The sequence below is a fragment of the Thamnophis sirtalis genome, unplaced genomic scaffold, assembly GCF_051295495.1.
Source record: "Thamnophis sirtalis isolate CommonGarterSnake01/CBP01778 unplaced genomic scaffold, rThaSir2_p1.2 scaffold_6, whole genome shotgun sequence".
Lineage (NCBI taxonomy): Eukaryota > Metazoa > Chordata > Lepidosauria > Squamata > Natricidae > Thamnophis > Thamnophis sirtalis.
The window spans coordinates 57398392-57419790 of NW_028261386.1; the positions used below are offsets into that span (position 1 = coordinate 57398392).

The 21399-nt window shown below is 36.7% G+C and overlaps 1 protein-coding gene across 1 annotated transcript in view; it reads right to left on the bottom strand.

The window, feature by feature from the left end:
- ZFAND3 (zinc finger AN1-type containing 3) overlaps positions 1–21399 on the bottom strand; it is a 108585-nt gene that overhangs the window by 55349 nt on the left and 31837 nt on the right. The window lies entirely within an intron of this gene.

Consider the following 21399-nt stretch of genomic DNA (forward strand, 5'->3'; position numbering starts at 1 on the left):
CATGCCTATTATTCTGATAAGTGAAGGTTGTCAGAATGCAAGAAAACTAGCCAGGAAGAGGCCTGGGGCATAGGTTTTTAAGCCTTGATTGAGGCAGGAAGGGGTGTCTGCTGCCCTGGCTATTGATACGTGTCTCAGTGGCCCATCTGCCACCCCATTAGTATCTTGAAGGGCCACTGGTCCAAGATGCCATGCAAGAGAAGTCTTAACTGCTTAGGCATCCCACTGCCCACAAAGATCTTTACACACACATATGTGCTGCTGCAGGTGCTGAGCCAGAAGCATTGCCAGTAAAGTCAGCAGGTGTCCCTCTGCCTCAATCAAGGCTTAAGAGCCCCTACTCACAAACCTCCATCTTTTCACTCTGCCGTGTACACCGAGGGATTCCTTCATTTTTTCTACGCTACTGTTGTCAGTATTTCAAAGAAAAGCTTTTATTAGAGGGAAAGATAAATCTCTCTCAAAACAAATGAATGTCTTCTTCACACAATAGATAGATAGATAGATAGATAGATAGATAGATAGATAGATAGATAGATAGATAGATAGATAGATAGATAGATAGATAGATAGATAGACACAAACAAACAAACAAACAAACAAACAAACAAACAAACAAACTGGTCTAAATCTATGGGGTAGAAAAGATGTGTCCGTTTGGGGATCTCTGCTGTTTTTAATGTGCCTTTCTAATGGTTTTTAATGTAAAAAAATTAATTAAGTAATAACAGCTGTAATCTGCATTTATGTCAGTCTTTGTGGCTAATGAGGATTTTCAGGGAATAGGAAGGAATTTACGAATAGTCTTTGACTTATGATCACAAATGGGACCAGAATCTTAGTTGTTGCATGAAGTGATCATTGAGCAAGATGGAGCATGGGGATGTGTCAGCAATAGGGAGGTCCAGCACAGGGAATGAGCAAGATTGGGGGTGTTGCAGTTGCTCCTGGAAGCTTCTCCCACACCAACCCAGCCCAACAGGATGTCAACTATCTATAACTGTCTGTCTTCTCCTTAATCTCTGCCTCTTTAGTTACTTATACTCCACCACATACCCTGCTATCTGCTGCCACTGCCCTCCACTGCCCACATCTGACTTTGTGCTGACTTCCTCCTGATGGTGACCTGGGATCCAGGTGCTGGGTGAGGTTACAGCCTTGGGATGAATACAGTGAGGATGGGAAAGAGCAAATGGTGATTCCCCAGGTGAAAGTGGTGAAGTGAATGTTTTGAGGGAGGCACTCTTTGGGGTGGCAGCAGAAATGGGAGGATGTTTGTGTTGCAAGTGCTCCTAGAAAATGCCCCCCTGGGTTTTAGTGAAGGGTGGAGGAAATGCTAGAATCTACCTGCAGTCTGTCTGCACTCTCTCGACCCAGCCAGAAAAATTCATGGGGAGATGAGTGCCTTAACTGAGGTGAGGCAAGCACATGAAATGTGCAAACAAATCAGAAGGAATGGTACAGAAGGCCAGCCAATTGAGGATAGGCCTGCGAGAACGCTCCCTAACCCTGTTGCTTATTTTTCCATGTGGGAGTGACCAATGGATAAGTGTTCAAGCTGGGCATTATTGCAAAGAAAGCTGTTCATTTTCCAAATGCAAAAATCTCTGTATCAGCCCCACAACTCTTTTTTGTTCATACCTTCTTTATTCTATGCCCAGTTAAAAAAAAGTGTGATTTCTTGCCTAGTCATTTGTTTGGTTTCTATGTTGGGTATTGTAGAGGGATAGAATGCCACCTTACCATTAAATAGATACTGCTGAGGTATCATTCAGCGGAGGCAGAAGGTACTAGAAGGTGTCAAGGACAGCATCAAAATTGGAAAAATGGAATTGTATGGATTTGCAACATTCTATGTATCCTTAGGTCAGCTTAGTGTTCTCCTCCTGTCTCTGCTGAATGTGAATATAAACACAAGATTCATCTCCCAGTCCAATCTCTTTCAATATAGGAAAGGGGCATCTTACCCTTTAGCTTCAGATAACGTAGTATGTTGAATCAGAAGAAAGATTTTAAAGCTTTCTACAAATCATAGGATAAGACTTTTTTTCTACAAACAAGGCACAAAGGGGAAAACTCTATATTTTAGACTATATAAATTAAATTTCTACTAGAAAGATTCTAAATTGAGCAAAAGAGGAAGCTGACAGGAACTGTGGAAAAGGCAACAGCTTTTTCTGTCTCTGACACAGCACAATACATGGATAAAGCTAATATGTTCTCACAAGTATTTCCTACATTATTTGATGCTGTCACCTTCTCTTTTCTATTCTCACAAACCTCCATTCCATTCATTCACTGTCACATTAAATAGAGCCGATCAACTATTACTCTACTAGCTGCAATAAAAAGAGATTTTCTAGCTGTCAAACAAGAAAGTTAATCTTCTAAAAATGACAGAATGCACATGGTACATTCAAGTATTTTCTACTGCTCCTTCCAAGTTTGATGTTTATCCTATACAGAACACATTGCCATTGAATATCTTACTAGAAATAGCACTTTCAGAAAGCTAGTCAAGCAATACGTTTACTCTTAGAACAAACCTGGGCATTTTATGACCCCAGGGCTACATTTGGCCATTTGGATGTCTCTGTCTAGTTGAAATTAATTGGAAATTAGATATCAAATGCAAATAAATGTACACCATGAATGCAATACAACTGCATTGCTTTTATTTTGAAAGCAACTTTTTTTTTTCAATTTAGGTAGGTGCCTGCATGCATGCCTGTGCACTTCCACAGCTCTATTTTTTCCACCCTCCACAACAGTCCCAGTTTCTTATGTGACTCCTTGGGAAAATTAATTGCTCACCTTGTCTTAGAATACTAAATGTGTGTCTGTCTGTGTGCACATGCACTCATAAATAATACATGGTTAACTATATAAATCCATGCAAATGGAAAAAAAAACTAATAATTTGTATGTTTTGATTATTCTAACAGAAGATTATATCCTCAACAACCGTTAAAACTCTGCAGAAATTTTTTCTGGGTATTTTTACATACAGCTTATCTTCAACTTATGACAACAATGGAGGCTTGCTCATTACAATTCTAAGTCATGAGTGATCTGATTTTATAACACTTTTGTGGCAGTTATGTAAGCGAGTCACCACGGTCCCTGTGAATCTGTGGTCACTGAGCAAATGTTGTGATCAGTAATTGAACCCATTGTTTTCTATGGGGGCTTTTGGCTGAAAATGACAGTTGTCTTACATAAACTGCTATTTTAGGAGTTGGGACAGGAGGCTCCAGTAGATGGTATTATCACGACCAATTGGCCATGAGACTGGGATGAAGCTGAAGCCACGCCTCTGTGCTCCACCCTTGACTTCCAGTTTCATCGAAGTGAGCTCTCCCGAGACCTGAAAACAAGGCACAAAGGAGAAACTCCCACCTGCTGAAGTACCCTACGCCCGAACACTGCATCAGCCGATGCGAATGCATCCAACCTGTAGTCATTAATAAATGGCGATGGGAAGGTCCATGTCGCCGCTCTGCAAATGTTTTCTATTGGAGCCTGAGAAGCCCAAGCCGATGATGTGGCCACGCTCTTGGTAGAATGTGCTGAAATACCGGTCAGCACAGGCAACTTCTAAGACTCGAATGCCAGGGCAATAGCCAAACAGATCCAATGGCTAATTGTGGAAGAGGTGACCCGTTTTCCCAGCGACGAAGGCTGGAAGGACAAAAATAGCGCCTCCAACCTCCAGAAGGAAGCCGTACACTTCAATAAATACATAAGGCCCACCGGGCATCCAACTAGTGCCACTGGTATTCCCATTCCCTAACTGGGTCTGAGCAAAAATCCAAAAGAACCACCTCCTGGGTCTGATGGAATGCAGAATTTACTTTTGGCACTAAGACCGGATCTAACTGCAACACAACCCTGTGGAAAATACATAAATATTTCCTGGAGGAAGGAGCCCCTAACTCTAACACTAGCTTAGCTGACGTGATAGCCACCAAAAACACCACCTTAAGGGTGAGCAGTTTCAGGCTAACTGTCTGCAATGCCTCAAACGGCTGTGACATGAGCGCCTACAACACCATAGGGAGGTTCCCTGTGGGGAACCTATGGACTACCGGGGGGGCACAAGTTAGAGACCCGCCTAAGGAACCTCTAACAACTGGTAATTGGGTAAGAGGGATTGAGCCGTCTCCGGGAACAACCATAGCAATCGCAGCTAGCTGTCTTTGCACTGTGCCCCGGGAAAGCCCTTTTATCTAACCTGGCCTGAATGAAATCCAGGACCTGCGGGACTGAGGACCTGGTGGGCACCACCTGGGCAGCCTGACACCAGGTCACAAGGAAGCCCAGGTGGAGTCATAGGTTCTCGTATGGACTGTCTGCACGAGGCCTCTATGGTCTTAATCATCCACAGGGACAAGTGAGCTGGTCTCAGGTGCTCCCACTCAATCTCCACACAGCTAGTTGCAGCCAGTGTGGCTCCGGGTGTACCAGCCTCCCCTGATGTAACTCTATCTCTTCCTCCGGAATCCCCACGGGGTCTGAACCGACAGGGTCATGAGTTCCGCAAACCAGGCCCTCCGCGGTCAATGCGGTACTACCAGAATGAACTCTTGAGGGTCTTAACTCATTCCAGCTATTGATAGGGCACAACGAAGATGCAGACAAAGCACTAAATAGCCATCATTTAAGTAAGGTGACAATTCAAGAACACATATGAAACCAACTAGTTTTTATGGCCAAGTTAGATTTTTTGACCACTGAAATAATTATGAAGCATGTTAATGGATGAGAGAATTCAAACGTGTGAAAAACCTACAAGCACATAAGCTTATATTTTATTCCAATTTTTTAACCTTAGTTAAAGATAGTCAAATGTAGCTAGAGATCATCTACAGAAACACTGATTTATTACAAGTGACAGACTCTGGCAACAGGATGAACATTTAAACTGTTTAAGGCAATAAATTTTAATCACTGAATGTGGTTTTCATTTTTCATCTTTCTTTCATTTAAAAAAAATCATATTTGCCTAGCCAGCATTGTCACTTGTGGATTTAAAGCTTGTTTCCTTTTTCTGGGAAAAGGTAATAGGCAAAGACACCAAATATTTATTCTATACATACTTCAGTGCTTTTCAAGAATAAACAAATTTAAAGACTTAGACTAGGAAACAAAACAGTCCTGAAGCCTAATTACATAAGTTAAAAGGAAAAAAAATACATTTCTATAATACAAAAAGTAGCAGAGTGATGGTGTAAAAATACAGATTACATTTACTATATATAAATATGTAAAGGAAGCGCAAGAAAAGGAAAGTTATACACTATTTAACTGTATAAGTGCAAAAGCAGTACTTTTACTTCTTCCTGTAAAAAGTAATATTTTGTATCCGTATGGTTCCTAGCACAGGTTTGCAATATAGCTTTCATGTTTTTTTTTAATCACACAGATGTTGTGGCCCGCCAGCAGAGCTGGCAGCAGAGTTAGACAGTGAGGAGGTTGGGGAGGAACATGGGCCAGTCTTGGCAGCTGGGGAAGGCTCGGACGAGGGCTCTGTGTCGGAGGCAGAGATGGACCAAAGCTGTCTGGCAGTTCTCAGCTGCCTTCAGAGCTAGACAACAGTGAGGCAGAAGAACAGCTGGAGCCTGTTCCCACTGTGTACATGCACAGAGCTGCCAGAAGAAAAGAACAGCTAATAAATCAGGGTTGACTTGGGAGTAAAGAAAACAAGTAGATGGTGAATGGCCCCTCCCATAAGAAATAAAAGAGGAGCGAATGGGGAGTGGGCTTTTGCAGGAAACAATTTGTTTGTTCATTCGTCACAAGAATGTGACGATCTGTCCGTGAATCTCAGAGACTCTGTGACAAGTCTTTCCTTACACAGCACTGTGTTTGGAAAATATTTACATGGTAGCTTTAAAAGCTAGATCAGGTCTGTGGTCATAAATTCACCTTTGAAAGGCTGTTTACTTGGACTTTGCTGAATGTGAATGAGAGGAATTTACATTCATGTGGTAGGGATAAATGGCAGCTCAATATGCAGTAATGCAAGAAGAAAGACCCTAATTGCCCAATACAAGTAGTCCTTGACTTACAAAGGGATTGGAACTTCCATTGCTAAGAAATGTGGTTATAAAGCAGAACTGCTTAGCAACAGCAATCCCTCCAGACTTGGTTACCATTGTTAACCAAATCCCATGGTCCTTTGGTAAGGCAACTTCCATAGTGAGGGTTGGGGGAATGCGTAATGGTGCACAAGAGGCATGGTGAGGGTGTAAGGGGTGCCTGAGAGGTGCGACAAGGAACAGGGAGGCTAAGCATGAGAGGTGGGTGAGCTGGGGAGGAGGCGTGGGGTTGTGGGAGGGAAGAAGGGTGTACTCGGTGTACCAATTTCTGAGATCTCTACTCAGTTCCCGTCACAAATGTTTGAATGTATCTTTATGATTGTCTACCTGAGGCTTCAACAATTACAAATATTGGCTCATTCAAATTTATGGGATTGAGCCTAGATCAATAGACTGGCACAATTGCCCATGTAAGATGTAAATAACATTAAGTCTGTCTAGCATGGGCCCTACCCTAATATCTATTGTTGATAAGTTAGACAAATTCTGGACTGAGTTCAAGCAGTTAATTTTTGACTCTCACATACAGAGACATAATACACCTCTGCTACAACAGTTTAAGAATGCACCTTTCAAAATCCTGAAATACTTTCACTATACACATGTGCCCTCACATAAGACAGCATGGACACTGGCATGACCTTCAATGGTGGTGACAAAGGCATTCAATAATATATCCAAATCACCCACATATATATTCAGGTACTGAAATTGAGATGATTGCACATGCACATTTTGAAATGCCCTATCATCCTTGAGGACTCAGTTAATCTACCCTCAACTTACAAGACCAGTCCCAATGCACAATTGTATGTTTCCTATTAAATGGCCATGATCATGAAATCTTTAGGAAGGTAGCCAGATTCTGTGCCCTAAGTAACAATGGTCAGAAACCATTTGTCTGAATACGTCAGACATGCTTAACTTTTGTAGGGATATGCTTTGTTTTTTAATGCTGTTTTCTACTTTTGGGCCTATGATTGCAAATTAAGAAAGAAAGAAAGAAAGAAAGAAAGAGAGAGAGAGAGAGAGAGAGAGAGAGAGAGAGAGAGAGAGAGAGAGAGAGAGAGAGAGAGAGAGAGAGAGAGAAAGAAAGAAAGAAAGAAAGAAAGAAAGAAAGAAAGAAAGAAAGAAAGAAAGAAAGAAAGAGAAAGAATAAAAGCACTTGGGTTCTTTGAACTTTCTCCTAATTTAATCTATCTTAGTTGAGATGAGTGAAGGTGGGGAGGAGAAAAAATGCATACTGCCTTGAGTTCTCATGGAACGTCAGTTTATAGATCTGTGTTTAGATTCTTCTCTTTTTATATATTTTATATGACAAATAGTTTCTATAACTATGTAGTAATAAAGTAAAGGATAAAGTAAGGAAACACATTTGCATTACAATCTTTTAAAAGGTATTTTCCTTCAAGCAAGCTCCTTCTTACACTACAATTAGTTTTAATATTCAAGCATGGAGGATTATTTTCCCCCTTTGTTGTTTTAATCTGGGGACAAAACCAATTCCAGTAATAGAATGTCAACATTAATTTGAGAGGAGATGAAAAATGTCTTAATAACACTGGAGCAGAATTAATATTGTATCATAGATCATGAAGCCATAAAACTTTTGACAAATTCATTTTTGTGTCACTGTATATCCTTGCTAATAGGGCAGGGTACATCTGAGGGTCTGTTAAATACCTTTTTCTGTTCAGTTCAATATCACCTTAAACAGGACAAAGAAAAAATAGCCACCATCGTTTAAGTTTATATCCAGCCTCAAAACCAGAAAATAAAAAGGGCTAATAGTTTCCAGCATACTATTTGCTTTAGATAAACAGATACTATCTGAAGAGCAGTAGAAATTTATTAGGAAAAATGATCAGTTTCAGTCCATTTGCCAATAAATCAGTGATATGTTACTACAAACTCTGATTTCCTAACTATTAGCTTCCATGCTTCTTTAAAGAAGCAAAAGCCTTGTCATAGCAAGCTAAATGTCTATGGAGATTCTCAGTCATCCAGGTCATTGATTGTCCCAAAGGTGCTTTTCCAAAAGGCATCTGTTTTTCCTTGAAGATGCTTTGCTGTGAATATTTCCTACAAAACTGTAATTTGGAAATGAATAAACAGTCCTACTAGTTATCCAAGTTATTTTTACCTCCTGCAAGATGACCTGGAGGAAAATAGTGTTAAATTCTCTTGGAAATTTCATACTTGCTACACACAAGCAGATGGGCTAATCTAGGATCAAAAATCAAAAGAAAAATGAATATAATTCCCTCTCCCAATTAATTGATAGACTGTATCAACTTTATCCTCCAAAATCCTCCTATGCTGTCTTATTGTCTTGCATATATGTTCCTCGGAAGGATGACCTGAATACACTGGGAGTGTATGCCAAAAGTATGTATTTCCAGCAGGGTCACCCAAGGCATAGTCATTCCAGCTAAAGCAAATAGGTACTATATTGGCCAGTAGCAATATAGTAATATGCTAGAGGGAGATGACCGTGTTAGTGACAATGGCAAAGGCATCAATTTAAACTGCAGGACAAGATAATGGCAAACAATTCCTATATTTTTATCAAGAAAACCATATGGATAGAAAGTATGGAATGTTTGATGATATAGGGCCCGATGATGGTCCCTTCAAGTTGGACAGTACTCAATACACCATTAAGGAACAACTGAGGGTACTAATGGTGGTTATGGTGTTTAGATTAAAGCTTTTGGGACATCTATTTGCCTATGTTGTCATAAAGGAAAAGAAACAGGAACTAAAACATAAGAACCATGAACATAGGAAAAGTTCACATGGTCATAGTGTTACATCATGAGACCATATTGCTTAGCAACAGAAATTCTGGGACTTCTCTTGTTATGCTTAAGCAAATCATTACAGGCTATTAAGCACAGACATTATGTGGCCACCATTTGCTGCTGGCTTCTCCATTAACTTTGCATGTAGGAAATCAGAAAAAGGAGGTGACAAATGATGATTAGATGAGTGCAGGGATGCTGCAACTATCATAAGTACAAGGATTGATCATAAATACCACTTGTTCAGAGCTGTTATGAGTTTAAATGGTTGGCGAATGAATGGTTGTTAGGTGAGGCTTGAATCTTCTGGATCATCCATAAAGAATTACAACATTCTAATGTAGATTATTAGACTACTGATCTTCACTATTACACTAAATGTGTTCTGAAGTAAACATGATTGGAAAACCAGAAGCTGAGAAAAGTATAAAGTGCACGAGTATCATATCCAGGGCTTGAATCCAGATTGAAATGGATCTAATGTTCTTTTCTCAAAATGTCTGAATTTGCAAATTGCATACAGTACAGCTGTTACAGTTGTTATGGAGTTTGCACATTTGCTTCTTTTCATTTGCAGCATGATTCATTTCTGGCAAGATATATTATTTTTAAACATGCCTTTTCAGTGTTCTTCAGTGAGCGATAAATAGCTAAGTAGACATGAGTTAAGAAGACAATTAGTTGGCTGCTTCAAGAACTTTGTCCATGACATAAAGTAATATGAACTGAAATTGATTCCACATCACTGGGCCAGATACAACTAGGCACTGCATTGGCAGTTGTTTCACAATTAGAATAAAGTTTATTCTTAAAGCACTTTACAACGTTACCATAATGCAGTCTATGGGTCTCTAGTGTGTCTCAATCATATCTACAATAGCTCATTCACAACTTGAAATAGCTTTATTTGCAGACTGGAAGAACCCTGCCAATTAAGGATAATCTTGAAAAGTTAACTATTGTCAGGCTTAATTAATACTTGAATGAAGATCAACAAAATATTTAGAGCTGCAGACCTCACTCCAAAACATCCTGGGGAAGAAGGCACTGTAAAGATTGTTTCCCCAAAAAGAACCTATATGGCCATGTCAAGCCTGAATCTTCACTTCAGGGAGACTATTTTATTTGAGAAAGGCACTGCAGTAATTAAATAAAACTACTTGGTGACTATTAATGCCATAAAATAGAAATAAGCAGCTCTTTATGTTCAAAGTCATTATATTTATAACTTTTGCATTCAAGTTTCGTTCCTGCTTCTTTCGTAACCAGTAGAATTAAGTGTGGGAGCTAATTTTGTCCCAGAGAGCTGAGTGATGAATAACATTCTAAGTATCTAAATTCATTTCTGAATACTAGATCAATTCTTTGATATCAAATACCTCAGGCAAACCGCATTTCAGGTTCACATTCCATTCCTCACCCTTCTTTCCTCTGGTTAGTGCAGACAAAACAAAATGCATGTAAGCAAAAGTGGAAGCAAAATTTCAAAAAAAATTCTCCCCAATGCATGAGAGGAAGGAGAAACATAAACAGCTTGCCTAAACTTAAGTTGTATTAAACAGTGCAATTCTATAATAAATAAAACATAAAACGCTTATGTACTATTTGTTTACAAAAACTATGTTGCCCATCTTCAGCAATTAAGTCTGGTCAGCACACAATACAAAGCCATAAAATCTAAGTATAAATACAAACATAATGAATGAAAAATATAAAAGCCAAAGCACCTCACACAGCTTCAATCACAGATTCACCTGTATCAGGCTCCTCTGATAACCCAGATCAAGTGTGTACCACAACAGGAGTCATGCCTCCTGGATTTCACAAGATGGCACTGTTTCACTCTGGGTACCAAGTGCATAAGCACATTTCTGAATCTGATGGGATGGGCAGAAACAACTGAGGTGGATGGTCCGTAACCTAGCCCTGTGCAGTGTAATTTTGAATAATATTTTATTAAATTAAACCTATTATAAAAAAGTAGTAACAAAGTTTGGAATGCACTCAGAAGCCTACCGGCACACAGCAGAAGTATTATATGAGTGAACTCTGGTTCATCCAATACTTCACATGCTGGACCATGCTGGACCTGCATGTTTTTCAACGGCAGCTTCGTTCAGAGTGCCCTCCAATGATCCAGATGAGAATTCCCTAAGGCAGGGGTGTCAAAATCACGTTGTTGTCACGTGATGTATCGTGACTTTTCCCCTCTTTGCTAAACCAGGCGTGGATGTGGCCAGTGCGTGACGCATTAAGTCCATGAGTTTGACAGCCCTGCCCTGAGACATAAGTGAGCAAAGCCTCCAAATCCAGACTGTTTTCCTCTACCAAATGTATGCCTTTGCAAGTCTAACTTTTATAAATAACTCCTTATGTGTTTACAAACAAAAGCTAGGCTACGAGGTTTTACTATTTGTACTACATTCTTGAAAAATATGTACAGTTTTATTATATAGTAGTGTAGCTTTAAAAGTGTAGCAGCAGAAGCATATTATTGTACATGGAGACAAAAATAATCAGGAGAGGGAGAATGAAATGAACTGTAGCTCATGAAAACCTATGCTTCAAAAAAAAATGTTAGCTGGAAAAGTGCTACCTCCCACCCCACCTTCACCAATAGAAAGATAATACAAATAGATTTTTAGCCCCACAGAAGTAAACCCCAAATCGTTTATTTATAAAACCATACAATGCTTCTTAATGGCAATTTTTCAGGCCAAACTACCTATCAGTTTCTTCCTTAAAGAAAGATTCATAGCTCCTAAAAAATTTTATGTAACTACAATGCTGAACCAAGATTTAAGGAAGCTTTATATAGCTCTTAGAAAACACTTAAATTTAAACAAAATTGATAACAATTAGTAGCAGTTTGCCAATAAGAGAACAAATGTTAACCTGTGAATAGCTGATAGTGGTATATACTAAATACAGTTTCTTCTGCTATCCATAACTTTCTCTAAACCATTTTTCTTCCTAAAATAGAAATCATACAAGGCACCAGTATTACAAAACTACTTCAATTGCTACCACTAAGAGAATACTAATGTGAAGTTTTGCATCATACAATTTTAATCACACACACAGAAAAATCCCTATTCCAGAATCATTGCATAGTTCATAGAACATAATCTTAAATAAGATCACTTAGCATTTACCGTTGAATATTATGAGCTATTTATTTCAGTCAATTCTTCATATTTAATATAGAAGAACGAAGGACAAATATGTTGTTTTATTATTTTTATTAGTTACAGTGATAAGTGGAATGCTCACTGAATTTATTTAATTTATCCTGTTTTATATTACTGTAAAACAGCAATTTAATGCACTGTTTGGGGAGAAAGGGTGACTATTAAATCTAAATGTCCATTAAAACCAAATTTAAGTAACTTAGTTAATTTCCAGCATTTATATAACTACATGTTTTTGTATCTTTTGAAATTAATTTGTCACTTGTATAATTATGGAATTATATTGATTACATAAATTGATGCAAATGGAAATTATGTCCATTGTCCTGGCAGACTTTGGAAACAAACACATTATCTACAAGTAAAACTGAATCATAGCTTTGGTCTGTTGAATTTGAAATCCAATAAATGTGGTATGTTAAATCAAGGTTTCATTGAAGTAGGAGCTCCATTTTATAGAATGCAATCTATCTGCTTCCAACATAGGTATACAAATTTCATTTTAAAAAATTGTACTTTAATTTAGTTTCAGAAAATAATTCACACTATTTTATTCTTCCAACTGTAATATTAATCTATGGTAACAAAACAACAAAAAAGATTCAAACTGCACCATATCAAACATGTAAATGAAGTAAATTTACTATTATAGAATAAAGAAGTACTATTTACTATCATAAATTAGTATATTCCAAAACAATTTCTGCAAAATTCTTTCTAAAATATTAGCCAAGTGAAGATACTATTTTGTAAAAAATGTTCTTTTTCAAAAGTATCAACTTTATCTCTTTATGGATCAAAGTGCAGTATACCCCAATGAAGTTTCTGTTAAAATAACTACCTAGCATATTTTTAAAAGTTCTAATAAATCATTTTGTGATTGCAAAAATGCATATTGCAAAAAGAATCACAATCAATTTCCTCAAATAATTCTTCATCCACCTGTTTGTTAAACAGAAAAAGAGAAAAGGGGAAGAAAAATTATCAGAATATTATACTAGCAAGAAGTAAAAGAGAAGCAGAAAATTCTGATTTTATTTTCCAAGTGTACTCCTATTATGATGTCCTGGTCTTTATAATATTACAAGCATATGGTCTAAATAGTTTTATGTTGCCAAACATGTATGTAGAGTGTTATTTCTAGCTATTCATCATCTACCATTGGGGCTTTGGGGATCCATTAACCCCATATCAGATCTCTGAATTCTGTGTTTAATTCTTATCACAATTTTAAATACTAGTTCTTGAATTTCAGCAATTCATGAAAGAGAATAGTTATCCCTTCAATTCCATAATGAAATCTGTAGTCAGCTGGAAATAGTTTGATGATGTCTTTTGCACATCTTGTGCCAAATGTATGATAATTGAACACCAAATACATTTATTTTAAAGGCAGTACGTCTGATAGCATTTCTATTCTTCATCATTTGAAAAGCTCATATCACTATGTCAAGAAACCTACCTAATTAATTTACGATTGGACAGAAAAAAGTAGTTTCCTAAAATTTATTGTTTATTCTTTAATTGCCTTCAATATTTCAAGTTGAAAAGACTTCTGGACCACTGCTGACCAGAGCTGAAGTATTTTGTCTCTTTACGGTAAGACTGAGTAGAAAAACAGGGGCTCAGACGAGCAGAGAAAGTGTAGCTAAAACTTCTCCACTCAGTCTCTGGGCACAAAGACAGAAGTCAACTCATACTTAGATTCTCTGGTCGGGGGGGCTTAGCAGTGAGAAGACGGAGTTTCAGGCTATTCCTGAAATTCGCAAAGTCTCTGGGGGGGGGTATTAACCCCTCTTGCCCCTAAGAATGGCAGAAGTGATGTCATCTGGTAAGCTGATTTTATTATTCAAGAGAGACTGTCCGCACTAAAAGCTTAAGCTAATTGAAACCAAAGAATAGAAGAATCTAGCGGCGAATTGGTCTTTTTTTTAATGGATTTATGGCTGGTGGCTACTTTATTTCTTAAACGCTTCAAGGAACTCTTCGACATCCCCCCCCTCTGATTCTCTCTAAGTGGATCGTAAAATTTATTTTCTACTAATTAGCCCTTCACGATCTGACATTTTTATTACTTGGCTGTGTTTACGATCAGATAAGATTGCACAGTTTCCAGCGTGTTTTTACTTGCAATTTTTAACTGCGACACATCATGGCGTCTGAAAATACATCTAAGGTTTCATTCCAGATTCTTTTTTCCGCATGTCGAGAGCTTTTTGACTCTTTTCAGAGATTGGAAAGAAAATTGGACCATCTGATTTTAAAATATGAAGGAAAAACTGAGATTGTTGAATGTTTGAATGTTCCTGAAATACAAATGGAAAATGTGAGAAATGGCGTCTGGTCTATCTCAGAGGAAGAAAGGAGGGGGGGAGCTATAAAGAAGATTCATTTAAAGAGACAGAGTGCAGGAGAAATGAAAACTCCACCCCTGAGAATTAAAGTCAATTTGAAAAGTTTTACAAGCCCGGGACAACATTATTATTTCATCACTCACATTCAGAGCCAAAAGGTGCGAAGATATCTTTGTTTGGACTTGCTTATAAAAACATTTGGTAAACTTATCCAACGCGTGGCAATTGGTTTGAGAAGATTTTGCTACTGGAGGGACACAGGCTGACAGATGGAAGAACACAATTTAAAATTAGCTAAATCTGATTACTTTAATTTGTAATGGATATAGCTGAATAATGACTGATATGGATAGTAATGTATATAATTTGGAATTGGCTGATAGATTGAAGAATACAATTGAAAACTAGCTAAACCTAATTGCTCCTTTTTGTAACAGATATAGCTGAATAATAATTGATACTGATAGTAATGTATATAATGTGGAGTTGATATGATAAATAACAATTGGATATGAGAAAACATTTTTGGATGATACATAAAGAGTATTAATTACAATAATTATTACTATTAAAAAACTAAATAAAATACATACAATCAAATGTTAATCAATACTGGGAAAATGTTATGATATATGATATAACTAAATATTATGGATGTTCAGCTAAAATAGGACATGAGGATTTGATGATAATAGAGGATTTTACAAGTAAGTAAATGAAATGTCAGCATGTGTTATGGATTAATTCCTTGGCATAGCTAAGGATGAAGGATGTTTAAATAACTATAGGTAATTAAAACTGGAGGTATAATGATGTTGATATGGTAAATATTTGAGTTAAGATATTTGAATTAATATGAGTTAATGGAAGAGAAGCACCAAAGCATGTTGTAACCAGTTGATATACTTCTTCTTTTTTATAATAGATACCTGTGTTTTGTTTTGTTTTCCTGCCTTGTCCTTTGTCGTTTTTTTCTTTTTTTTTTCTTTTTTTTGCCTTTTCTTTTTGATTTTTTCTTTTCCCACTGGTGTGGGCATGTATTGTTCAAGATTATTACTTTTATTAATATATTTAAATAATAATTACAGTCAAATGAAAATGGATATATAATAATGCTTGAGTTAATATGAGTTATGTTTGTTGACTGTGGAAGAGATGTACCAAAGTTTATTTGTAATCGATTGATACATTTTCTACAGATGTAAAGAAAGATGCTGTACCTGTTTCAAATTAAAATTAAAAAAACATTTATTAAAAAAAAAAGATTCTCTGGTCGGCACACGTGTACATCTTTACAGGCACATTTTTCATATCCATATACTCTGATAATTAAACCCAGGCGTTAATTCTAATTAACTAGCCTTTGATTCTGCACAATGTATTAAATAATCCTTTGAACACAACAAATGCAATGCATATCTTGCCTATTATTTTTAGACAAACCATGAAATATCCATGAAATTTTAATTATTAAGAAAATATTAGCAAGAATCTATACAATTGTTAGGAATACCATGGGAGGTGTTTAGAATTTCCCCTTTTAAAAGTTATCAAAATATAATATTACCTTCAAGCAAGATAGATATATCTAAAAAGAGGACAAAAGCTGAAGACCTCCAAGCATTATTGAAAAGGAAAAATAAAGGATTCTTATTGTTAATTTGGTTCACTGAAAACAAGTTTGTTCTGTAGTAAACACAGGTCACATGGGAATAAATGTGAACTCTATTTTGTTTTTCTTTGAATAATTTTTGATACTTTCCACTGTTTTCAAGAGATGAACTTGCTTTTGTAGATTATAATGGACATAGGTTACCTCTCAGTGATATAAATACTTAGCACAACAAATGTCCATCCTAAAACTCTGCAGACATAACTCTTACTATTTAATTGCTCATTTTTCTAAACTGAAATAATAGAAAAAAGGTATTTAGCTATGTGACTCATTTTCTAATTGTTCTCACTTTCCACAAATCCCACCATAAAAAATCTGGGCCAAACTTAAGTGAAAAACAAAGCTCACTATATGCCCAAATATAATCTTAAGTTTACAAGTATTCAAGTTATTATATTCATTATTTATGGTAAGTATTGAAGACTTAAGTTTAAATGATGTACCTTGGGCCTATTTAGAGTATGAGTCTGACATGTGTATATAGTACATACTATCAGATGAGAACCTTCAATACTATCAGGTAAATCAGACTAGGAAATCAATTCAATGAGAATAATAAAACTTCCTTTATTGTTATTTATAATAATCTTGCAAGTCTGGTTGTGCTGTTCCCTCTTCTCTTTTCTCATACTCCAGTGAACAGGAGTGGCATCTACCCAAATTGCTTCTGAATCTTATCTCATTACTGAGGACTTTTAAAAAATGTTTCAGACTTTTGGTGACAGTAACAATCCTTACATATCTCCTTACGTTTTGCCAATATAAAGGATCTTATTACATTTCAGTAGCCCCCAAAATTTATGAATGCTACATTTCCAAATATAAATATTAGAAAATTAATCTAATATTAATTTAGTTACCTTTCAGGAGGAATTACACATTTCAAAGGCATCCTCTCATTGATTGGTCTCTCTTTTGGAAAGAAAGAGTTAAATTGTTCCATTTATTTCCCAAAGATCTTAATTCAACTCAGTAGTGCCATGTTTTATTTAAAACATACTCTCTCTGAGTAACCACTTGTTCTAATTGGCAAGGCAAGGCAGGGTCCCAGAAGCACATAGCTCGTTACGTTCAGTTTGGATTACAAAAACACGAAACAAACTGCATCGAAATTTACAAATTAACAGCACAGGAGTGCATGACACGGACTTGGAATTAGATTGTAATATGGAACTAACTCGATAGGGAAGGTGTGGAACAAACCACTAGTGTCTTTATAAACTCTACATGAGCAAATATAGAAAGTAAAGGATAGTAGGGGGTTTTCATAATTCAACAAAATCACTTATTTAAAGAAAATATTTTTTCCCCCTATATACTCCTGTATATGCCATGCAGAAGATAAAGAGTTACTAAAAAGTTTATGAAACTCAAAAACACCAGTCATCATCTTTTTCTATATTCACATTGAAGGTCTGGACAAATCTTTTTCACAATTAAGTGATATCCTAAACACTTTTATCTGTCTGAGAACTCACACACAAGGGACTAAATTAGAGCTTATGTTTCAGCAAACCATGCAGAGAGCAAGGTTAATGAGATAAAAATTGGATGAACATAATATTAATAAGATAGAAAGACACAATAGAGACAGAATCCATTTGCCAAGGAGGAGGGGAAATCACTCTGTCACATGTACCCCTCTATAAAAAGTTTTCTTTATGCTCTTCCTCTATTTGACCATTGGGGATAAATAATGTTTGTCAGCCGTCACAAAATTAATGTGCAATGCATTAAAAAAATAAACTAGCATTGTGACATTAACGAGATGTTATATTTCTGCTATTTAACAGAATAAGCTAGATATTCAACATGTCTGCAAAATAAAGATTCCCTAGAACTGCACTATCAAAATATTAATGTAAGAATGTTCCTAATTTTGTAAATGGTAATATATTCATGGAACTGGTATGTTTCCCAGTTAAGACCTGTTGTGGCCTGCCAGCTGCCATGAGAATTGATGGCAGACTCGGACGATGAGGAGGTTGGGGAGGAACCTGGACCAGTTCTGGAGACTGAGGAAGGCTCTGATGAATGCTCTGTATTGGGAAACTGCCGCTCCGGTGGCTGGAAAATGTCAGACAGCCCTGGCTCTCTCTGTTTCCAATGTAGAGCATCCATCAGAGACTTCCTCAGACTCGGATGATGATGAGGTTGGGTAGGAACCTGGGCCAATTCTGGAGTCTGAGGAAGGTTCTGATGGATGTTCTGTGTTGGAAGCAGATAGAGCCTGGGCCATCCGATATTTCCCAGCCATCGGAGAGGCAGCTGCCTTTGGAGGCTGAGATAAGTAGGGAGGAAGAACAGCTGGGGTCTGTTCCAGATGTGCGTATGCGCAGAGCTGTTAGGAGAGGATAACAACTGAGGACAAGGAGTCAACTTGGGAAGCAAGGCATACGTGGATGCTGAATGGCGCCTCCCTGGCTGCGGAATATATAGAAGGAAAGAGGAGTGGTGGCTGTAGGAGGCAACCATTCAGATTTCAGAAGATTTGGCTCATCATGTTTCATGCCTCAGAGACTGCTTGCTAGAACTTAATTTACCGCTTTGGCTGGAAGCTCCCAGCCTGGCAATTATCTCAAAGAACTGATAAGGTTTGTTACTGAAGTTAACTCTTTGAAGGATTATTGCCTGGACTTTTTGGTGTGTGAATGCCATTAATTCACATGTGAAAATAAAGAGGGTTTTTTTGGGACAAGGAGTCTGTCTCTCCTTTCTGCTAAAGCAGGGTCAGAACAAGACCAAGGTATCTGAAGGTACATATTCTCTTATTTCATTCAGCTATCACTCTGATATCAGCATTAGCTCTTCTCTGTTTCTCTTACTAGAGATGAAATAGATAATTTTGGGAAGCTACAGTCCCTCTAAAAATATGCATCCATTGCTAGAGAAATATCTTTCCCCTCATATTTAAAATATCTTACACATTACTACATTTGTATAAGATGCAATCTTATACAAATGTATGGTTTTTAATTATTTGTAATTTTATAAAATTCCCTGGTATCAAATGAGATGTAAAGCATGGTATTTTAAACAAACAGTCCTCCTCAGCAATGTAAAAACAATTACTTGCATTTAGCTTTCCAATGTACCTAAAAATTAATCTTGTTGAAATTAACCCGTATGCAATGAACCAAATATTCAGGATGTTTTTAGACAAGATGTACACATCATGAGGATACTGTAAACATGGATTTCATAGCTATGCATAAATAGTCATGAGCTACATTTATTACCATTTAAAACAACAATCCAGCAATATTTTTAAAAGCATGTTAAATCAGTTTAATATAAAATGGACAAGAACACAAAGTCCTGCCAGATTCTTATTGCTAGGCAGAAAATGACTTCAGCAACAGTCCTGCACCAGACATTCAACAGGCTACAACTATAATAGTAAGTTTGAATGCTGTTAAAATACACCACAAAGCATAGGCTTAATGGAAAAGCAGAAATTGAGATGCCAACTTCTATCAAGCTTTAAGGCAGGAAAAATTGTACTACAGCCCATCTAATCAGAAGCGGATGTTCTTGAGCAGACAGCTAAGAACACAGCTATTTCTTTCACAAAATGAGACTAATGGTTGATTTTTGTACACCCAAAAATTTCTAACTGCTAATCAGAGTCTATTAAACTGTATCATATATTGGAAGCACTGGAATATTCTACCACATTGAAATTATCAGCATTACATCTAGAAGCAATTAATTTAAAGAAAGCATTAAAAGAAAAATATTTTTTTAAAACGGAATGAGACAGCTGCTAAGATAAGTCAACCTTACAAGATAAGAGTGTAATATTTTAATATCAACAACTTCCCCAGAATATTTCCATGTTACATTAGAGTCTGCTCACAAGGCATATATTAACACAATAGGTCTAGACTGCTATAATAACAACATGGACCATTGAATCTAAAATCAGTAAGAGAGAGGGGGGAAAGAATGTATGCAAAGTTTTGCTATTATAGTAGAAAAAAATAAATTTAGCCATTTAAGAGATAATCTGATACAGGTAGTTCTCATTTAACAACCATTTAAGGTTATGATGTCTTCCAAAAAATATTACTTATAAGTCAGTGGTGGGATCAATTTTTTTACTACCGGTTCTGTGGGTTGGTGAGCATGACGTGGCTTGGTGGGCATGGCAGGGGAAGGATACTGTAAAATCTCCATTCCCTCCCCACTCCAGGGGAAGGTTACTGCAAAATCCCCATTTCCTCCTGATCAGCTGAGACTTGGGAGGCAGAGAATAGATGGGGTCGGGGCCAGTCAGAGGTGCTATTTACCAGTTCGCTGAACTACTCAATATTTCCGCTACCAGTTCTCCAGAACTGGTCAGAACCTCTATTATAAGCCATCCTCAAAGTTACACCTGCTGCACACACAAACACACACAGTCACATGATTGCATTTCGGGAGGTTGGCAAAAAGCTCACATTTATGACTGGTTGCAGAGGCCTTTAGTCCTATTAATGTGATTTGCAACTCTTCTGCTCAATGACTATATGATTTATTTTAATAATATCATAAAACAATAATAAAATTGTGTTCTGTCATATAGTGACCCATTTAACAACTGTAATATGTATTTTCTTGAAGTATTTAGTTTTGTAATATGCCATCCATCTGGCTAGAAACTGCAATAGGATTCTTTAATTTCTTTCTGTTATTTCTGACTTGTTAAGTATCCTTATTTTTCTAAATGAATATAGGGAGTTGGGTGCTTAATGTGACATTTAATTCAAATATACTTCAGACTGAGCATGACATTATTAATTTTGTTTTAGAATCTTTTGTAGTTTATTATTAAATTAATGCAGCTCCCATTTCCCAAAAGAGATTGCACTATTTATAGCACATCAACACCATCATGTAGCTTATATGGAACATTGCATGTACTTCTATAAATGCCTTACAAATTTAAAACAGCTTTTACAAATTATCTTTTTTTTTTCAAAAAAGATTTCTTTTGTTTATCTCTTATGATATTGACCTATCTTCCAACATATACTTTATACTAGATAGCCAGGAGATTATATTATAGAGGCTATTTCCATACTTACAACAAAATGGTTGTAAGCAGAGGACTACCTGAATGCAATGCTAAGTCAACAGTGGCAGCTAAGCGAAGGAATAAAGGAAAATAGGTGGAGAATGAGAAGAATATATTAAGCATATTAATATTGTTTCTTGAATTATTCAAAATTGTTAAATATGTTATTATAACATTTTAACTTTTTTTTGGTAACTACAGGGCACATGCAACTA